Raw genomic sequence first — 20,327 nt, 5'->3', positions numbered from 1 at the left:
TGCTGTGGGGGCACTGGGACCCTGGGCCTCAGTTTCTTTAAAAGGGGGAGTGGTTGGGGCTGGCCCCGTGGCCGAGTGGTTAAGTTTGCGCGCTCTGCTGCAGGCGGCCCAGTGTTTCGTTGGTTCGAATCCTGGGTGCGGACATGGCACTGCTCATCAAGCCACGCTGAGGCAGTGTCCCACATGCCACAACTAGAAGGACCCACAACGAAGAATATACAACTATGCACCGGGGGGCTTTGGGGAGAAAAAGGAAAAAAATAAAATCTTTAAAAAAAAGGGGGGGGAGTGGTAGTGCCTACTCCCTATCCCACAGGAGTAGTGAGAATGAACTGGAATAACTGGTGGGAATCTTGTGGAGAATCCCACCCCCTTTGATTAATGTAGTCTTTTGACTTGAGTGATGTACTTAGCTCCAGGTGATGAAGTGAAGCAAACTGAAGAGTGAGGTGGTCGGACAGTGGAGGAGTGGATGAGCAGTGGCCTGGGGGTGAGGGCGGGGCCCGCGCAGAGCCCCTCGGAGTAGCATCTGAGAGGTTCAGGAAGGAACTGACTCACCACCGCCCTTGGCACCTGCCGCCCTGGCGCCAGGCCTGGCCCCTGCCCTGCCCTCAGGGGACTCAGAACTTAGAGACCACTTGTGCTGAGAGTGGTGTTCTTCTGTCAGGTTGTAATTGGTGCATCACAATGAACACAGTAAGAAGGGAACTTGACCGATTTACATTTGTTTGCAGAGCCATTATCTTCTCTCTGTGAGGATTCTGGAGGTCTGTCACCCCCATCCCTATTCTCTGGGTCAAGTTGAACCCTCCAGGGACTTGGAAGAGTGTGAGCAGGTGGTCTGAAACGGTGCTTAGCCACAGCTCGGCTCTTTTGCCAGCTGAGGGGATCTCCCGCAGGTTGGTCGAGCCTCCATTTTCTCACCTGTAAAATGGGGGTGATGATCTCCACTGTGTCTACCTCTCAGGACTGCTGTGGAGTCCCCGGGAGTGGCGTACAGAATGGGGAAGTGCTTTCTGAAAAACAGGACGGGGGCTGCACGTGAAAGGGACTGTGCTAGCTGAGTCCTCGACCTAGGGGCAGCTCCTGGGAGTGAGGGATGGGCTGGGGAAGGTGTGACACACGTCCTAGGTTCTGCCTGAAACAGGAAACCTGGCCCCAGAGATGGAGCTGCTTTAGAAACCAGCTGTGAGTGCTTTTCAAACAGCAGCAGCATCGACGAAAGTGGGTGTACAACAGGGGAGAGTGGAAAAGGAACCCCGTGGAAGGGACAGAAGGGGGCACAGAACCCAGGGTAAACAGTGACAAGAACTTAGTCTTTTAGTTAGATGGACCTGGATTTGAACCTCTTCTGCCACTTCTGTCTGGGTGACCTTGGGGAAGTTGCTTCACATCTCTGAGCTTTATGCTTTCTGGGTTGCTGAGTGACAAATGGAAAGCAGGTGGCATGCACCAGAGTAAGTAATTAATTGCTGTTAATTGCTCGTATCCCCCACCTAAGACAGTGTTTGGTTGCTTTCCAGAATTTTTTTTTAATAATTTTGGGGGGGGGGCACTGAGGAAGATTAGCCCTGAGCTAACATCTGTGCCAGTCTTCCTCTATTTTGTATGTGGGCTGTCACCACAGCATGGCTGCCAGCGAGTGGTGTAGGTCTGTGCCCAGGAACGGAACCTGGGCCGCCAAAGCAAAGCACGCTGAACTTAACCACTAGGCCGCAGGGCCCGCCCCTCCAGAACATTTTATATCCATTGTCTATCTGAAGCATGGATAACATGCGTGTTTCACAGATTTTCTCCTTCATTTGTTTAACAGATACTAAGGTCTGCCAGGAAGTAAATAGTCCCTGTCCTTGAGCTCACTGTGTGTATATATGAGAGAAAGAGAGAGAGAGGAAACTGTTACACCATGTGGTCAATGCTGTAATTATGGTGACCATGTTCTCCAAACCACAAATCAGGTCACGTGGTTTGACAGAGGCTATTTTCTGCCTCCACTAAAGTCCAAACATGAAATCACATGTAGTTACACATTCATTGAATCACCTTTTACTTTTTTAAAGAAACAAATGACATGAAATTTGGATTGTCCTTGACAAATCCCACTATTGTCCCAGAAAATCACTAGAGCCTTGACAGGGGCCCATACAGATCCCTGAAAGGAACAGGAAGACTTCCCAGAGAAGGTGCTGCTTAAATGGGGCCCTGGAGGCCGAATAGGAGGTCTTTAGGCTGAGGAAGAGGGGGCGGGCTGAATGCCCTGGGGACAGGACCACCCCTTTCTGCTCTAAAGACTCCCCTGTGGGAACTAGGGATGCGGCTAAGTAGGCAACAGTGTTTGCCTTCAGTTACTTCTCACTCTCATTGCTCCGGAGCCCTCCCAGGAAGCAAAATTGTTACAGGCCAGTATAACAGCGTGGTTACATTGCATTGTGTCTTCTGCGCATTTTTACGTGTCTATCTCTGCAGTAGACTATATATTCCTCCAGGACAGGGGCCACATCTGTCTTGTTCATCTGTTTGTGTCCCTCTACTTGCCCTCCCCCACCAGGATGGTGTGAGGAAGACTACAGGAGAGGTACTAAAAAATGTCAAGCAGATAAATGAATGAAGTACCATTGATGAGCATTTTGTGGGTAGACAATGCCCTCTGTTTGGTGATGAATCTGCTGACTTTTATTTCATCTGTTCAGTCAGCAAATATGTGCTGGTTGCCTACCCAGTGCCTCATGCTGTGTGGGGCACTGGGGCTCAGTGGAGTCTGAGACAAACACAGTCCTGCCCACACAGAGCTTACATACTAGAGAGGGACAAGTAATTCCAAGAGGGAGATGTGACATGTAGACCAGGAAGGGTGGCCTAGATTAAGGACATAGGAAAAGCCCCAGGAGGAAATGAAATTTAACCTGATACCCAAAGGATCACAATTAATCATTTAGCTAATATAGTGCTTATCATGTGACAGACACCACACTGAGGGCTTTACATATTTAACTCATTTAATTGTCACAGCAGCCCTGTGAAGTACATACTATGTTATCCCCACTTTAGAGATGAAGAAACTGAGTACTGAAAGGTTGAGAAACTGGCCCAAGGTCACACTGCTTTTAAGTGGCAGAGCCAGCATTCAAACTGGGCAGTCTGGCTTGAGTCCACGCTCTTTTTTTTGGTGAGGGAGATTGTCCCTGAGCTAATATCTGTGCCAATCTTCCTCTAATTTGTATGTGGGGTGCCACCACAACATGGCTCAATGAACGGTGTGTAGGTCCGCGCCTGGGATCCGAACCTGCAAACCCTGGGCTGCCAAAGTAGAGTGCGCAAACTTAACCACTACATCACTGGGCTGGCCCCTCGAGTCCACGCTTTTAATGACGAATTAGGTAAAGGGGAAGGTGGAGTATGCCATTTAGGATAAAAGATCAGGCTGGACAACAAGGCAGGGAATTTATCCTGAGAGCAATGGGAAGCCGTTGGCAATTTTAAGTAAGAAATGGGCATGGTGAGGTTGCATTAGAGGGGCCAAAGCAGGAGGGAGGGAGAGCACTTAAAAGGCCATTAATATGGGCCAAGGCAGAGACAAGATGGTGGCTTGGAGAGGGTGGTAGTGATGAAGAAGAAGAAACGGGGTTGGATTAGAGAAAAAAACCTGGAGGCAGAGCCAATGGGATTGGCTCATGAATGGGATGTGGGGATGAGGGACTGGTGTCAGATTTCTGGACCGGACATGTGAATTGGGCACACAGGAGGAGGGGGAGAAGCAGGTTTGGGTAGAAGACACTGAGTTCAGCCTTTGATTTCTGGAGGTGGATAAAGGTGAATCTGGGACAGCCAAGGGATATGTCAAGTGTGCACTGGGGACACCACCTGGCACTGAGGAAGGGGTCTGGGAAGGGGGAATGGTCAGCAGAAGAAAGTCCCCAAAGCTCTGGGAGAGGTGGGTGGGTCCTGAGGGGATGGAGGAGCAGGGCATCCCAACAGTCTTTCTCAGAACCTCCTGGGATGTGGTTAGAAATGCAGGTCCTCAGCTTCACCTAGACCCACAGAGGACCACCTCTGGGTGGGGCCTGGGCCCCCCTCCCTACAGGCTTTCTGGGTGACAGTGACTGCAGGGTCTTGGGCCCAGCCCAGTTAACAGCAGCTTTGTGGACTTGAGAAGAGTAGGAAGAGCTGTCAGTGATGGGGGCTTACCCCAGCTCACAGGCTGCCCCCCAAATGCTGAGCCTGAGCCTGCTTTGGATCTGTAGCTTCATTGGTAACATGGCTCCATGACCTGACTGGCTTCCCTTCCCCTCCAGCGTCCCACTGCATGGCTCTTATCACCTCCTTCGTCTGCTTACAGCGTTCTCACTCCACTAGGCCCTCAGGATAACATCCAGTCCACAGAGCCCCTCACAGAAGGGCCCATAATCTGCTCCTAACCCTCTTCTTCAGTTTTCTTGCTTGTTCTTTCCTTCCTGCTTCCTCTATCCTTCTGTGCTCACCCCTCAGCCTCGCAACATTCAGCTTTTCCTGAGCGCTTTCCATGTGGCCTTTGCACAGGTTGTTCCTTGTTCTGAGAATGTCCATCTCCCCATCCTAATCCCACCCATTCCTCTTGGTCCTGCTCAGAGGCTGCCTCCCCCAAAAGCTCCTTCATTCTGCTCCCCTCTTACTATGGGCCATAGCACTTGCCCTGGGCCTCCCCAGCAGGCTCTTTGCTCTGCCAGCTTTTGGACATAGGAAGGGACATACAGATCATCTCCACATATGCCTGGAGACTTTCTGAGAGTGCAGACCCATGTCTCTTTCAACCGTGCATCTCCCTTACCAGGAGCACAGCGCCTGGCACACAGAAGATGCTCACAGGGCCTCAGGTGGATGCTCTAAAGTAGAGATTAGCATGAGTGAGATTCTAGGGGCTTGTTTAACCTGCCCAAGACCCAAACCATCTTCAAGGACTTTACTAGTTGACCATAGGAATATAAACTACAAAGGAGAATTTGCTAGTGTTTGTTGATTTCCCTGGACTAACTGGTGGGGTGGCTGGAATGTGTGTTAATAAGTCACAAGCCTATCTTTGAACATGGCCTGCAGTTGGGGCTTGTGGCCACCACCATTAGGCTCAGTCCTGTCTGATTACACTCCATCCAGACCTGGCACATGGGTGCGTCTGGGAGTCAGGAGCCTGGTCCCACCCCCAGCATCTCTCCTTGTTCAGGCCTCAGCATCTTCCCCCTCTGAGGCATGAGTGGGCTGGCTGAAACCCTTTCCCCTCAGCACAAGGAAGTTACCCTTTGGGGGAACTGAGATGAGTCTATCCTCCTCTCATGTGTCACGCTTGGCTCCTCTACCTCCCTTTGCTCTGCTCTTGTTGCGCATATGTTTTTTGAGCTTTGCTCCTACAGTTAGATAGATGATCAGGAGCCTCTGAAGGTCCTTAGGAAAACACCAGTCCACTGTTTTCCAAATTGGCCCCAGCCTCACCCCAGACCCACTGAATCAGCATCTCCAGGGGAGAGGCCCGGGGATCTGCATCATTAGCAGGCCTCTTAAGGCTCCCTAAATCAAATTCACTCCCCCACTCCCCACCCCTCAATTCGCAGGCTGGCTCATGGATGGCAAAAAGCCCCTGCTTGGAGCACTCAGATCTGAGTTTAGGCTGCGGCTCTCAGCTACATAGGAGACGCCCAGAAATCATGTCATCTCTCTGGGCCTGGTTGTCCCCGTCTGTTTGATGAGGACAACCACTGAAGCCTTGCCTAACTTGCAGGGCCGTTCAGATGGTTGAAATAATACCAGGGGTGGGAAAGTGAGGCTCTGTGGGAGAAGAGATGTGCACAAGGTCATCCACCTCTTCATCTGCCTGTTAATGCCAGGCGCTGGGGATTCAACGGGGAACAACTTGTTGGGGGAGATGACAGTCTAGTAAACAATGAAACCAGTAAGTGTACCAGATAATCATGATAAAGGAAATATAAAGTGGTTTTTGAGAGGGCAAAGGGGAGGGGGCAGGAAGGCCTGCCCAGAAGGGGTCACTCCAGCAGAGACCTGGTTGTCGGGAGCCGTCTGAGGATGCCTGGGGGGTTGTCATAGGCCCAGTGGCGGCAGAGCCTGGAGGTCCCCTCGGGCTGGCCAGGGCGCTCCCAGGGCCCTCGGAGGCGCGGCGGGCGTGGGTCTTTGTCTCCCTCGTTTTCTCCGCAGCCTCGCCGACCCCCAGTGCTGTTCCCTCTTTGACCCCGAATAACTTGTTGGTTTCCCCCGAGCTTTGTTTCCCCGGGGTCACCGCCTCCGGGACGCCTGGCAGCCGCCCCGCGCCCTCGTGGGCCCCGCATCTGACACCCCCTCCGGCCCCCGCCCCCTACCCGCTCGAAGACAGGGGTCAAAGGCAGCCCGCGTCACGTGGTCGCCGAGCAGCACCGAATCGGCCGGGAGAGCCGAGGGAGAATCCGGGTGGAAGCTGAGAAATCCAGCCCTGATAGCAGCGCCCGGTCCCGCCCCGGCCCCCGCCCCAGGGCGCTCGCCGCCCGGGCCTTCGGAGCCGCTCTCCGGCCGGCAACCCCGCTCCATCACGGGATCGAACCCCGCTCCCACGGCCGCGATCCGGGGAGGTAGGCGCCGGGGCCGGAGGCGGCGAGGGGCGGCGGGCCGGGGCCCCTCGGCGCGCGGGCTCGCCCCTCTGTGCTCCGCGGGCCGGCGGGGGCGAGGCAGCGCGCCCCAACTCCAGTCTCAGGGACACCCCACCGCCCAGCCGCGGGAGCGGCGAGCTGCCCCCGCGCGGGGCCGGGGGCCGGGCCTGGGGGCTGGGCACCAACAGGGGGAGGCGAGAGGGGGAGGCGAGGAGCGGGAGGCGGGGCGGCGGCGGCTGCGGCGTGGAGCGGGGGTGGGAGCGGCGGCGTCGGCCGCGAAGGGGTTAACCCGGCCCGGGCCGGAGCCCAGCGGCGCACGCACGGCCCGGGGGACCAGGCGTCCGGCGGCTGGCCGGGAGCGCCTCCTCCCCCGGGCGGCGTCCCAGCCGTGGCAGGTAAGAGGCCAGGAGGGCCGGGGCCGCCAGTCCCCTGTCGCCGAGCCGGCGGGGCCCGAGCCGGCGTGCAGGCCGCGCGGGGCCCAAGCGGCCGCCGGCGCAAGTTTGGTGCGGGCGGGCGCCGGGCGGGCAAGTACAGTCCGCCGGGCCCCGCGCACGGGGGTGGGAGGACAAAGGGGTGGGGGCCGCGCGGGGGCCGGGGGCAGGCCAGGGTGCGGGCGAGGGCAGCGCGGCAGCTGTAGGTCACGGATAATGTCACTCACGAGGAATGCCCCCTCCCCCTCCCCTCCTCCCGAACAGGGGAAACTTTTGTCTGGCGGGGGAGGGGGTTAGAGGCCGGGTCCCCGCTTCGGGAAGGGTAAGGCAGCCGGACCGGTTTTCTCCGGGCTGTGAGCGGCCTGGTCTCTAACTCCCTCCTCCCTCCGCTTCTCGGGAGCCACGAGCCCCGGCGTCGAACGCTGTCCTTTAACTCCCTGGGACCGGTTGAGGAGGGGGCGCCGTGAGCGCGTGGCTCTGGGACAGGCCGGGAAGCTGGTGACTGGCCTCTTTGCTTTTTCCCAGATTCGAGCACCGGGGTCAGCCAGGAGCCAGGCCCGGCCCGGCCCGGCCCAGGGGATCCAGAGCCCCACGGTCACGCCCAGTGCTGTACCTTCCCCCCAAAGCATTCCGAATGGCTTGGGCGGTATTGCTCCCTGGTCTGCAGTTCAGATTGACCTGAGTGTCTGTCATTCTCAGCTCTGTGACTTTGGCGTGGTTCCTTATCTTCCCCTAGCCTCAGTTTCCTCACCTGTAAAATGGGCAAAATACAGTATCTGCCAGCATAGGGATGAAATGAGGTACGGTGGTACCTTAGTGAACAGTGACATGTTTATGCTCAACAAGTATTTGTTGCGTGTTTACCATATGTCAGGCACTGGGCTAATTGCTTTCCATATGTTTTCTCATTTAATTCTCCCACACTGCCATTAACCACATTTTACAGAGGGGGAAACTGAGGCACAGAATGGCTGAAGGTCACACAAGAGGGAAGTGGTGGAGCTTGGATTTGACTCCCCTCGTCCAGCCTGAGTCTCAACTACAGGACTCTATAAGGTCCTGCTGCAACTGAGCTCATGGTGTCATTTTCGGATGGAATTATGGGGACACTTGCCCCCTCTTCCCATTACTCTTACCCCCAGGTGATGCTCCGTCTGGCTGGCACTGGTTCGGGGTGAGGTCTTGTGCCCTGGCTCTTGTTACTGTGGGCAGCTGGAGCAGAGGGGAAGTCAGTTGGAGCCTGGGCTGGAGCTCCGTGATGGTCCGAGTTCTGTGCTGGCCGGGTCCCTGGCAGGAACGCTCTCCCAGTGCGGGTAGCACAGGGAGGAGCCCGTCCCCCTGGCTCCGGCTGGGGACAGCTGGTGGCTTTGTCAACAGGCCTCTCCCCAGCACCGAGGGCAGCAGAGCCTTTCATCTCCATTCAGACAGGTCACTTTCAGATCAGCAGGGGGCAGAGGAAGGGCTGAGAATTGGAGCCCTTGGGGCGCTGAGAGGTCTAAGGCCATGGGGTTTAGATCCCAGGTGTCCTTCTGTGGGACTCATTGACAGGGTCCTCATTGCTAAACTCATGGGCTGCTCCAGGTACCCCAACCCCAAAGGTCCTTGAGGGTAGTAATGGGGGGTAGACTTTGAGCCAGTGTCAGGATGGCAGAATCCTAAAGGAAAATGCATGTGTATACGGGTTTCTGAGTCATATTCTGTAGGCCCCCAGTAAATACCCTGTGAGTGAATGCGAGGGGTGGCCCAGACTTCCACTGGTTTTAGTGCTCTGTGCTGGCCCAATCTTTTGGTGGGGGCTACTATTTCATGACTACTGATCAGGCTCTGATTGGGGACCTTGAATAATTTCTTAAAAAATGGAGGGGCTGGCCCCGTGGCCGAGTGGTTAAGTTCGCGTGCTCCGCTGCAGGCGGCCCAGTGTTTCGTTGGTTTGAATCCTGGGCACGGCCATGGCACTGCTCGTCAAACCACGCTGAGGCACTGTCCCACATGCCACGACTAGAGGGACCCACAACAAAGAATATACAACTATGTACTGGGGGGCTTTGGGAGAAAAAGGAAAAAAATTTAAAAATCTTTAAAAAAAAAGGAAAACAAATTGCTAGTTAATGTGACATCTGAAAACAATGGAGTAGGAGTAGATGATAAAAGAAGTTCTTGGGAGAGGAAGTTTGTGCATTGCTGTTCTAACTGCTCCAAGGGCTGTTGCAGCACTGTGCGTGGGGTGTCCAGGGTCCATAGGCTTTTCCTGGGCTCAGGGAATAGGGAGCCCTCCTGGGCTGACAGTTCACTGTCAGCTCTCAGGAACAAGAGTGAAAAATTTCACTACTTAGTTGGACTTTGTGGGGACTCAGAAAAGTGAAGGACTGAGTGGAGGGGCCAGAAGGCTGAAAGGAGTCCTGAGGGATAGGATGACGGTTGGCATGTGGTCAGACTCTCCTTGTTCTTGTGATCAGAGCAGGAGGAGAGGACTCTGGAAGAATCAACAGGTGAAGAGAGGAGCCAGCAAGGAAGAAAAGATGGATAGTGAGCCTCTTATCACAAGGGGTATGCAAGGAACAATTTTACAATCACGAGTTGGGGATGTGGTTAAGAGTATGAAATCATAGGCTGGGGGCTGGCCGAGGGGCCGACTAAGAAACTTAGAAGTAGGCTCTGGCCTCAGCAGCGCAGAGCCCTCTCTGCCCTGCTTGACCTGTCTTCCATGCTTTGGGGCCACAGCCAGGCCTGCAAGTCCCTAGAGACTGGGCAAACTTCTGCTGGCCTGGAATTTGGTTTGGGGTATGACTTGAAATATCTGGACTGTTTGAAGGACTTGGACATTCTTTACTTGAAATGGAACGTTAGGGTAATTTGTTAAATATGTATGGAAAATGTCTGTGGACAGGGGTGATGGGGAAATGAAGTGGGGTGAGGTGCTGCTGGTTTCTGACTGGAGAGGCTGCTGATCTGATGGGGGAGGGAAGACAAGGATCAAGTGATGGCGAAGAGGCAGGATGTGATCAGTGATAGGTGGGCTTTGGAAGGTCAGTGGAGGGGAAAAGCTCTTCTGGTTGTTAATGTCGGCAGGGCTTCCTGGGGGAGGAAGTGTTTGTGAGGATGCAGGCTGCGGGAAGGGGGTCAGTGGGGGACAAGCTTGGGTCATGGGGAGCCTGCGGGATCCTGCTTGGGAGTTTGGATTTTACTCTGTAGCTGGTGGAGAGGACAGAGGGTTTTAAGCAGCTCGTTGAGTCGATGCCTGTTACTGCGCCTTGTGCCAGGCTCCTTACAAATGCCCCATTGAAATCTCACAATACTCCTGCAAAGTAGCTGCTGCTGCCACTGGTAATGCCACCCCCGCCCTGTTTTCAGATGGGGAAATGGAGGCTCAGAGGCATCGAATCACTTACAGAGCTGTGTTTGAACCCAGACCTGAACTGCTTCTGCCCTGTAGTGCTGCTCCTCTCATGGGTCATTTGGGCAAAGATCGTGGCAAGATTGGCAGGGATGAGACCAGCTCAGGGATGCTGTTGATCGTGGTCCAGCAGAGAGCTAACCAAAGTCTGACTCAGGCCATGGGACTGAGAGAGAAGGAGCGGGAGGCTGCAGGACTTGGTAGCTGCCTTGAGGATTGGGGTCATCACAGGTGGTCTAAGGTTTGGGGAAGGGCCCTTAAGGGGGCAGTGTTACTGCTTTCAAATCCCTTCAGGGCTCTCTACGGGCGGAGGGCATAGTCTTGTCCTGTGCGGCTCCTGACGACAGAGACAGCACCAAGAGTGCCAGGGAAGCTAATAGGGGAATAAGCTACCTGGGGAGGAGGCAAGGTCCCCATTGCTCAAGGAATGCAGAGAGAGAGAGGCCGGAGAGTTGGAGAGGGTGCAGAGGGCGTGTAAGAGCAGGGTCAGGCCCGGGTGACCTCTTTCAGTTCCCTTTTCACCCGAGAGTCTCAACACTTGGGGTGGCACTTGGCCTACTTCCGCCCCCTGTTTTTCTCATAGCGTTTTGGAGCTGCCCCGTCCTGCGCATCTCGGGAAGTTCTCTGTATGTGCCCAGCCCACAGTGCTCTGCCTGGGAGAGTCCTTGCCCTGTGGAATGCACTCAGCCCAGCTGACCTTCAAGGGGCCCCTGGGGATGTCTGGATCAGCTGTCCGAGCCTGGGCTTTCTGGGACTGTGGTTTCACAGAGGGCTGGAACCTTCTGCTTCCATTTCCCAGTCTGTGAAATGGGTTCAGTCTCTCTTTCCTCAAATGTGAAGAAATAAGTCTAAATTATGCCAAATCAGTAGGAGCTGGGAGAAAGAGCTGGAGGGTTTGAAAGTGAGGAACGGGAGGAGTCGGGGTGGGGGGCCATGGTTATCCCCTTCCTTCTCCACACTAGGGGTTAAAGCAGGGTCTCCTGGTCTTGGGGGTCACCAGCAAAGGTGCTTTCTCCTGCCTGTGGGGCTGTGACAAAGCTCTGCCCCAGCTTGGAGGTTTGGAGCTTGGTGTAAGGGGTGGATGTCTTGGACTGTGTGGCCTCAGGGCTAGAGCCTGTTTGTCACAGAGTCACAGAGGGGACTGAAGCTCTTATCTAGGTGGAGGAGAGTTTGTGTTAAGTTGCCTCCTGACCCTTTTTATTCCTGCCTGTTTTATTTCTTGACACAAGTTGGATTTAATTTTAAAATGTGGTTTGCGAATGAGCGCGTATTTACTGGAGGGCAAGATATGGGAGGTGCTGCTCCATGTCACCCCCACATCCCCCTCAGCCCTCCAGCAAAACCTGCCTCTTTTCCCTCCCACTGTGTGCCCCGTCCCTTCCTGCTTCCACGTCTCTGCTCATGGCAGGAATGCTGCACCCAGTCGCTTCCCCTCACCCGCCCAAAAATCCTCCCCCGCCAGTGCTCAGCTCCAGTGTCACCTCTTCCGTGCAGTCATTCCTAATTCCACAGAGCTGGCGTTGCCCCCTCCCTCCTTTCCATGTGCAGAGCCTGTTATCTGCACCTCTCACGGGGCCCTTCACATGCCTGGCTTTGAATTCTGGTTCCTTAAAGACGTGTCTCATCTCCTCTAGGCTCTGTGCTCCGGATGCAGGGGCTGCGTGGGGCTTGTTTCTGCACCAGTGGGGTGGGCGGCATTGCAGAATGGGGTCAGAAGTCCTGGGTTCAAATCCCAGCTCTGCCACTGTTAACTGTGAGATCTAGAGCAAATTACCCAAATCTCTCTGGGTATTGATTTCCTCATCTGCAAAATGAGGATAATAATAGTCCTGTTCTGCTAGGGAGGCTGAGCAGATCAGTGCTTGACCCATGGTAAGAGTCCAGTGAATAGGAGCTCTTCACAGACAACGACGGTTATTGTTGTTATTATTTGTACCTGGGAGGTGAACTGTCCTCTTAAAATGGAGAGCAGAATCCCGGAGTTTGAGTTGCTAAACTTTCTGTCTAGTGGCTTGAGAAGGCTTGTTCAGATGAGGAAACCGAGGCACTGAGAGATAGGGTGATTTGCATGGGGTGTGGGAGCTGCTGGTCTTATCCGGAAGCCTGACAGAATTTCCTCTCTTTGTTACACCTGTTTTTCCTCTTCTGTCCTTTCATCACGGTTAAGGTGCTCAAGAGCTATCTGTAGGCCCAGCCTCCTCCCTCGTGGCCATGTTGAGTGGTATCTAAAACTTGTGCCAGATAAGTTGGTCTGGCTGGCAGGCCCTGAGGCTGCCTTGAGGACCAGGGGCGCTTACCCTGGACTCTGTGCACTGTGGGCTGGAGCCTTGAGAGGCCTCCCTCTGCCCTGGGAAGGGGAGTGGATGGTGGCAGGGAGAGGTGATCTGAGCAAGATCTTGGGGCAGGTGACTAGGACACAGACAGAGCAGAGGCTGGGAGCTTGGCTCTGGAGCCAGACGGTCTGGGTTCACATCCCTGCTGGGCCACTTCCTACTTATGGGACCTTGAGCAAGCTGTTTAGTTCATCTGTACAAAGGAGATAATAATTGTCCCCATCTCACAGCATTTAGAAAGATAACGCAGGGAAGGTGCATAACTACGAGCTCAGTCCCTGTTAGTTAGGGTCGTGGTTGTGGTTGGTGTTGTTATTACCGACGGAGGAGCTCATTTAATCCTCCGGACAGCGGTAGGAATTAGGCACCATTATTATCCCCTTTTAGCAGATGTAGCACCTAAGGCTTAGTGAGGAGGACACTCAGCCTGGAGAGGTTCAGACTCGGGGGATTACTGTCAGGGTCTGCTGCTTTCTGAGGGGCTGCTCTGGCGAGATGAAGCAGACTTGTTCTGCAAGGCACCAGAAATGAGGAAGCGTAAACTATCGCATCTAGCCAAGATGGAAGGGGTGGCGTCTGGAGGTGCGGAGCAGAATCCTGGCACTCAAGTGGTTGAGATGTGAGGACTGGCCTCGTTCAGACCTGAGGTCTGGCACCATGAGGCAGGGCTAGGATTCTCATCACCGGCAGGCCGGCCAAGGATCGGCCTGTCCAGGCAGGTCTGGGTGGCCGTCGGCGGAGGTCTGCTGTAGTCATTGCGCAGCTGCAGCCACCTCTGGTTTACACGACCTGCCCAGGCAGAGGCCGGGTGAGGAGAAATGAGCATCGTCATCACAGGGCCTTCACTGGTGCTGCTCCCTCTGCCTGGATTCCCTCCCTCACCTGGGCAGCTCCTACTCTGCTTTTACAGAAGTGTGAGCCTCACATATTCACAGAAACTCTCCCTGATTTCACCTGCAGGTTAAGTCAGTGGTTCTCAGAGTTGGTCTCTGGACCAGTGGCATCAGCATTACCTGGGAACTTGTTGGAAATGCAAATTATCTAGTCCCACCGCAGATCACAAACTGAGGGGTGGGATCCAGCAATCTGTTTTAAGAAGCCCTATAGGGGATTTCAGTGCATGCTAAAGTTTGAGAAACACTTGGTTAGGTATTAAAAAGAATGGATGCCTCTCTCCTTGGGCTTTCCTGTTTTCAGCATATCCAGACATTCAGCAAATGTGGAGGACCCAGAGGAAAGCCCTGTTTCTCTCTACCCTGTTTATAAGGAGCCACCATCTTATAACAGCTTCCTACCCCCAGGAAACAATCTTGTGACACAGGACTGTGGTTCTGATGATCACAGAATACAGTGCTGGGGCTACTTGAGGAAGGCAGGACTGGAGACTTGAAGCATGGGTGGCAAGTATGGGGGCCTGGAGCAAGCTGGTTGTGTTCTGGGTCTGGGCCCAGGCTTCGGGTTGGGCAGAGAGTGTGAGTCCTGCTTCAGAGAAGTGTGTATGCTGGGGGCAGGGGTGCGTGTATGCATTAGCCATTACAGTGTCTGGATGTGATCTGAGAGGGGCTAAGGGGCCTTAGCTGTCACCGGTCCAGTGGTTTTAAGCATCTCAATAATTTTAATGATGATGATCATATAATTGCTACTCACATTTATTGAGAGCTTATCAATACTTGCTGGGCACTTCTATGTAATCTTATCTGGAGTAATCCCCAGAATCATCGTGGAAGGTAGGCACTATTATTGTCCCCGTTTTGTAGACTGAGGCCATAGGCCATAAGGTGGTAGATCTAGCAGTTCTGTAGAATTCTGTAGAGGTGTTTAGAAGCATGATCTCATGGGAGAGAAGGGCAGTGGGGACTTGTCTTGCAGTGTTGGTGTAGAAGGCACAACGTAGATTGGTTTTCTAAAGATGTGAAAGTATATATTCTATTAAATGAGTGAAACAGGCTTGGGGGGGGGGCGGTGATGCGATTGTGTTGGGATGGTTAGGGCTCAGGCTCCCCAGTTCTGGCCCCCACTGCAGACACTGTCATTCTCCCTGTCTTTTGGGCCATTTGAGGCACAGAGAGACTCAGTGCTGAGTTCAAGGTCCCCGAGGTAGGACAAGAGGTAAAATCAGAGACAGAAAAGTGGATCTCCTCTGGTTCTAGCAGGAGGGGATAGGGAAGTGAAGATCAGAGCCCACTGTCTATCCAGCTGTTCTTTTCTGTCTCAGTGGCCCCAAGGTACCCGAGGGCTTTTCTGACACAGTTAGGGACCCCTTCCTTTCTCAATGGGGAGCTGAGGCCCAGAGAGAAGCAAAGACTTGCCCAGCTAGGGCCACATACTGGGACCAGAATCCAGAGCTGTCTCTGTTCTGACCACAGAAGGATTTGTTTCCGGACAACTGTCCCTGCCCCCATCTTTGGCAGGCTGGGGAGCCGTAGCCCTCAGGGTGGCCCAGAGCAATGCTGGGGGCAGAGATGGGTGTGTCCTGTGGAGAAAGCTGCCAAGGAGGGGTGAGGCAGCTTCTAAGAGGAAGAACACCAAGAAGCCCAAACCCCAGACGGAAACCAAATGTATTTTCTGGGTCCTGAGAGGATATTTGGAACAATGGAAGTAGGATGGGGGAAGTTGCACTATAAAAAGGGCTTCTTGATATCCTTAAAAAAAAAGCAGTCTTTAGGTTTGACTTTTGTTTCTCTGAAGGATGTTTATGTAACTTCCTGAAGCAGGATCCCACAGCTCCGTGAAGTTTGTCAGATGCTGTTGTTTATAGGCGCAGGGCTTTGGAGCTGGGAAGGACTTGACCAGGTTGTCTCCCCCGTTTATAGTTGGTGAAACTGAGGCTCTGAGATGGGGGAGGGGCCTGCTTGAGATCCCACAGTGAGGCAGCAGAAGACTTGGGACTGGAGCTTGGTTTCCCGGTGCCTTGCAAGGGGCTGTCTTCTTGGCTTAGCACTCCCAGGGCCACGGCCCGTGTGGAGGCTGGGCAGGGGCTGTGCTGGGGTCTCTCTTGTAAACACTCAGAGCTGCTGGGGTTGGGGCAAGGCCAGGTCTGATCTGCAGCGAGGTGGGCCCACTGGATAGTGACTGCGTGGTGGGGAGGAGGCCAGAATGGTGCGCTTGATGATGCTATCCTCGTCCAGATGCTGGGGCCCAGCTGTGCACCGTCTGCCCAACAGCTGGGAGCTGTGAGTCACACCCAGTGGGTGCAGAGGCGAAGGCTATTGTGTGTTGTGATTCATTCTGTTCTCCCAGCCCTGAGGGATGACTAGACCCTGAGCTCTCATTCATGCCCACGCCTGTGGACTTGAGTGGCTATGCATTAGGGCTCTGAGTTTACAGATGTGAAGGGGCCCAAAGGGCTTGGGGGAGTCCCCTCCCTCTGCCACCCCCTATCTCTTGAGTATCCTGTGATCTTGACCCATCCATTCTCACCAATGCAGGGGTCTGTGAGCCCCTGAAATCATGTGCAACCTTTTGTAGGAGTTTCTGTGCATTCTTTTTCTGCAGAGAAACTCTGTAGGTTTCATCGAGTTGTCAGAGGACTCGGTGTCCTGCAAAGTGCTGACAGGAGGGCAGGGGGCCGCTCGCATGCACTGCAGGCTGAGAGAAGGTTGCTGAAGAGGCAGTGTGCTTCTAGTAGAAGGTAGCCTGGGGGCAGTGCAGTATCATGGTTCAGCGTGTGGTCTTGGCGGGGAGTGGGGGGGCCCTGTTGGATTCTAAGCCAGCTTCCCCACTTAGGAGCTGCCTGACCTTGGGTGAGTTACTGTGTCTGTACTTCAGTTTCCCTCTCTGTAAAGTGGGAATAAGAATAGTTGCCTCATGGTGTTACAGACTTTTAAATAAGGTGATGCCTGTAAAGGACTTATCCCAGTGCCTGGTACAAAGTTATCCCTTGGTAAAAGTTTGCTATTAGTTCCGGCTCTGCTACTGAGTTGCTGTGTGGTCCCATTAAGTGCCTTATCTTGGGGTCTCCACCTCCAGCTCTGCACTCTGTTGGGCTTTCCAGGAGCTGCAGGGCGAGGCCGAAGAGCAGGGGTGTGCAGGCGAGGGGGGGTACCCCTCTGCCTCCCAGGACTCCCTAGCCCAGGCCCTCCCTGGTGCTTAAACGTGGCTTTGTCCTGAGGCAGGGTTATGTAACCAGCCGGGCCTGGCCAGGCAGGACACGATCCTCAACCTCATTTTGTCCTCCATTGTCTCTTCCTCTCCCTTCCCCCATGGAGCTGTTGCACTAGCCGACCTGTTCCTCAAGCTCCAAGAATGAAATCAAACCCACACTATTCTGCCACCAATTGATTTAGTCCAGAGGTTTGCTGGGCAGGCGGCCCCTCCTTCTGCCACCTGGGGATGCACAGAGCTGATGCCTCTGTGCCTGGGGAGGGAGAGAGGGACTCCTTTTATCCGGGAAAGGTAGGCTGTAGGCTGGGGGGGCTCTTGTCCCACGGCCCCTGTGGTTCCAGCAGGTGTGCCCACCCTCTGCCATGACTCCCTCCCCAGGAGTGCCCTCCCCATCCTTGCAGCCCAGCGCCAATGCCTCCTCTCCCAAGAAGCCTTCCCTGGTACCTCAGCTGCAGGGAAGTCTCCTCTACCGAGTTCCACATTGTATTCTCTGTCCCTTTTAAGAAAACAGAGGCCACAAACTGGCAGGCCACATCCGCCCCACGGGCAGATTTTACTCGGCCCATGCCAAATATTGAGCTAACAGGAGATTTGCCAACAGGAGATTTCATATAAAAATCCCAACTTCTGGCTTTACTTCAAAAATAGGAAGATCAGAAAACCTCAAGCCTGCATTCTCCAGTGGCCGCTACTAGAGATGAGGCACGTACGCTCCACTTTGCCCCATCCCAACCTGGCCCCTTTGCACACTTACATCACCTTTCCAGGCCCCTAGGCATCTGCGTTGACAGCCCTGTCCTGAAGGCATGGCCTGTTTTCTCTCCTGCCTTCTGGTGTGGGGCGTCTTCTGTCTGCCTCATGGGCTCTTTGAGGCGGGTAGAAATTGGGGGGCTGACTCCTTCTGCATCCTATTGTGCTGACTGTAGTGCTGAGCATTGTGCTGAGGCTCAGGGCTGTGTACACAGAAGGAGCATAACGAGTGCTTCCCTGATGAATGAAGGCATGGCAGTGGTGCTCTTGGCCAGCTGTGAAGTTTCCATTTAATAGAGGCTGCTGGATCAGCCTGCCCTGTGGCCCTCGAATCCTCCTCCCAGATAAGCTGTGGCTGCTTAGCCACTGACCCAGGCAGCTTCTTAAGCTGCAGATAAACAGTCACTGAAAGTGTGGTCCCCATGCTGCCATATAACCAAGGAGAGAAGCCTTTTGCCTGCAGCTGTCCCCGCCTCTCACTCTTCCAGGGGTTTGGAGGACTTTAGGGGGGAAGGGAGGCTGGGAGTGGCAGCCTTCAGAGGGCATCCCGTCCAGCCCTGTGTGTCCTGCGGGGACAGAGGGACGGGGGGATCAGTTCAGATGTTTACTGGACTGGGCTTCCCCTCCCTCAGGCCTTTCTCTGCTTTATTCTCCTCTTAGAGTATGGGCTTTATCCATCAGCTCCTTTGCCCAGCTGTCTGTCCGTCCAAGGTTTATTTCACTCTTTTAATTGAAATCCTAACCATCCCTCGAGGCCAGCTAAGATGCCTCCTCCTGGAAGAGGTCTTACCTGAGAGGTCACAGTTGTTCTGGGCGCAAGAAAGACCTAGGAAGCTTGTAAAAAATGCATGCAGATTTCTGTCTCCCATCCTCGATTCCTTCAGTCCTAGGGTACAGCCTCTCCCTTCCTAGAAGATTCAGACATGGGGGTCTGTATACATGCTTTGAGGATCCTGTCTTAGCTCATGGAGCCTAGGGCTGGTAGGGAGGACCCCTGGGTGGCAGCTGTGCTGTGTGACATCAACATGCGTCTTCCCCTCTCTGGGCTTCTCTTTTGCCCTATGTGCACTAACACGCTGAGCTCTTCCTAGTGGTTGTGGCTGAAAGTGCCTTGTGAGCCATTCTTGGAGAGGATGACGGGGATCACAGCAAGTGTTAGGGTCTGGGTGGAGTGAGGGGCCCCTTGGCCAGGCCCAGAGGGGTTTCACATTCTTCAGGTAACAGCTCAGGAGAGCAGTGCCCTGATGTCAGAGGAGGAGATAAGCTGGAATCCTCGGTCAAAGTGGGCAGAGGCTGTGTCCCTGGTGTCAGGCCCCATAGGGAGGTCCTGAGCCCAGGGAGGTTGGAGGACTGGTCTGGGCAGCCCAGCAACCTGCATAGGCTGAGGGGTGCCCTGTTGTGTGGTCCTGTGGCAGGCAGGCTGAGGCTTCAAGTGCAGGCCTGGACAAGCCATTTACAGATGGGTAACCTGAGGTATAGAGAGGGAGGGACTCTCCCAATGTCACACATGAGTGTGTGGAAAGCTGGGCTTGGACCCTACGTCTTCTCACTCCCAGGCAAGGCCACACTCCTCTGTCCCGACCTTCCTCTGCAGGGTCAGTGCCAGATCACCCAGCTGGGACAATCATCTGATTGTCTGTGAGGACCTTGGGCCTGGAAAAGTGAAGCCATCATCGTCACAGCTACCCTGGAGGCATGAAACCGGTTGGGTGTGCAAATTACCCCTCAAACATCTTCCATCCCATTTTTTTGTTTTTCCTTTAACTGTCTCTGATGGGCCAGTTGCTTCTGTGCCCGTTTCCGCCTGGCACTGGGCTTCATGCTCTTTCTTCTGAGAACAGAGCTTCCTTCTGATGGCCCTCCTGCTGACAACAGGAGAAGGGCAGGCGTGCGCTGGGCCTCCCTCCTCCGCCTCCTCTTGCTGGGCGCATGGGGCAGCCTTTGTCGGATGCTGGATCCCGGCAGCACTGGTGGGCTAGGAGGGCGGGCAGCAGCAGCCCCGTCCATGATCCTGCTGGCGGCTAGAGCCGCCCCATGGGCCCAGCTGTCAGACCCAGAAGTTCTCCCTCAGTGGCCAAAAGGGTGGACAGAGGCATTAGACAGGGACCATTGTTAAGTCGTATCCTGGTCCAGCAGTCAGTTGTCCTGGGAGAGGAAGGGGATTTGGCTGGGAACTGTTCATGCGACGACCCTGAGGGTTTCAGCTGGCACAGGTGGGGTGTCATCTCAGCCTCCAGGTCCTGGTCTCCTAGTGGGTGCGGAAACCAAAAGGTGTGTTCAGATGAGCGAGGCTGTAGTCTCTCATGCAACAGATTTTTATTGAGCATCTACTCTGTTCCGGGCACTTTTCTAGGCACTGGGATGCAGTGAACAAAACAGACTCAGTCCCTATATAGACTTGGGGCTGGCGTTCGACTGGTGGGGTAGAATCAACAACCCAACAAATACAACTATATGTCAGGTGGGGAGAAGTGCCTGGAAGAAAAATAAAGCTGGGTTGGGGGTAGACACTGTGACTCGATGGAGGGCTCCTCTGTGTCGGGTGGTTGGATGGTCGTGGAATCTCTCTGGTAAGGGGGCAGCAGACTCCAGGCAAGGGAGCCACTGGGTATCTGGGGAAGAGCGTTCCTGGCAGAGGGAACAGCAGTGCAAGGCTTTGAGGCCAGAGGGTGCGGGTGCTGGGGGCGCAGCAGGGAGGCTGGAGTGGCTGGGC

General features: G+C 54.5%; 1 protein-coding gene across 13 annotated transcripts in view; it reads left to right on the top strand.

Moving 5' to 3' along the window:
• NDST1 (N-deacetylase and N-sulfotransferase 1) overlaps positions 1-20,327 on the top strand; it is an 84,454-nt gene that overhangs the window by 17,890 nt on the left and 46,237 nt on the right. For 6 of the 13 annotated variants that reach the window (XM_070518047.1, XM_044777824.2, XM_070518056.1 and 3 more), the window contains exon 1: positions 6,374-6,584. The exons of 1 other annotated variant lie outside the window; for it this stretch is intronic. The gene's annotated coding sequence lies outside the window, so the exon portion shown is untranslated. Of the gene's footprint in view, positions 1-6,373; positions 6,585-6,842; positions 6,998-20,327 lie in introns of those variants that run through there. 6 more of the 13 variants (XM_070518057.1, XM_070518053.1, XM_070518052.1 and 3 more) reach the window with 3 other exon arrangements.

Source organism: Equus asinus, chromosome 9 (assembly GCF_041296235.1).
Source record: "Equus asinus isolate D_3611 breed Donkey chromosome 9, EquAss-T2T_v2, whole genome shotgun sequence".
NCBI classification, from domain to species: domain Eukaryota; kingdom Metazoa; phylum Chordata; class Mammalia; order Perissodactyla; family Equidae; genus Equus; species Equus asinus.
This window is presented reverse-complemented; position numbering and strand designations above follow the sequence as displayed.